Source organism: Microtus ochrogaster, chromosome 8, assembly GCF_000317375.1.
Source record: "Microtus ochrogaster isolate Prairie Vole_2 chromosome 8, MicOch1.0, whole genome shotgun sequence".
NCBI classification, from domain to species: Eukaryota; Metazoa; Chordata; class Mammalia; order Rodentia; family Cricetidae; genus Microtus; species Microtus ochrogaster.
The window spans coordinates 13,392,069-13,392,365 of NC_022015.1; positions in this window are offsets into that span (position 1 = coordinate 13,392,069).

Consider the following 297-nt stretch of genomic DNA (forward strand, 5'->3'; position numbering starts at 1 on the left):
AGTGTTTCCCCACCAAACTCCCTTCCCTACATTTTGGGATGGTAGTGTGTATCCTGTGCCATTAAATGTCAGAAGTCTGTGATCTGCTTTTTAGATTTTGATTTTATAGGGATTACAGTTAAGAGATTGCATGAATCTCAGAAGAGACTTTGAACTTTAGACTTTTTAAATAAGTTTGAGACTATGGGAACTTTTGTGGGCGCCTAGCCAGTTTGGATGTTCACCTTCCAAGATATGGACGGAGGGGGGAGGACCTAAGACTTACCACAGGGCAGGGCACCCTGACTGCTCTTTGGA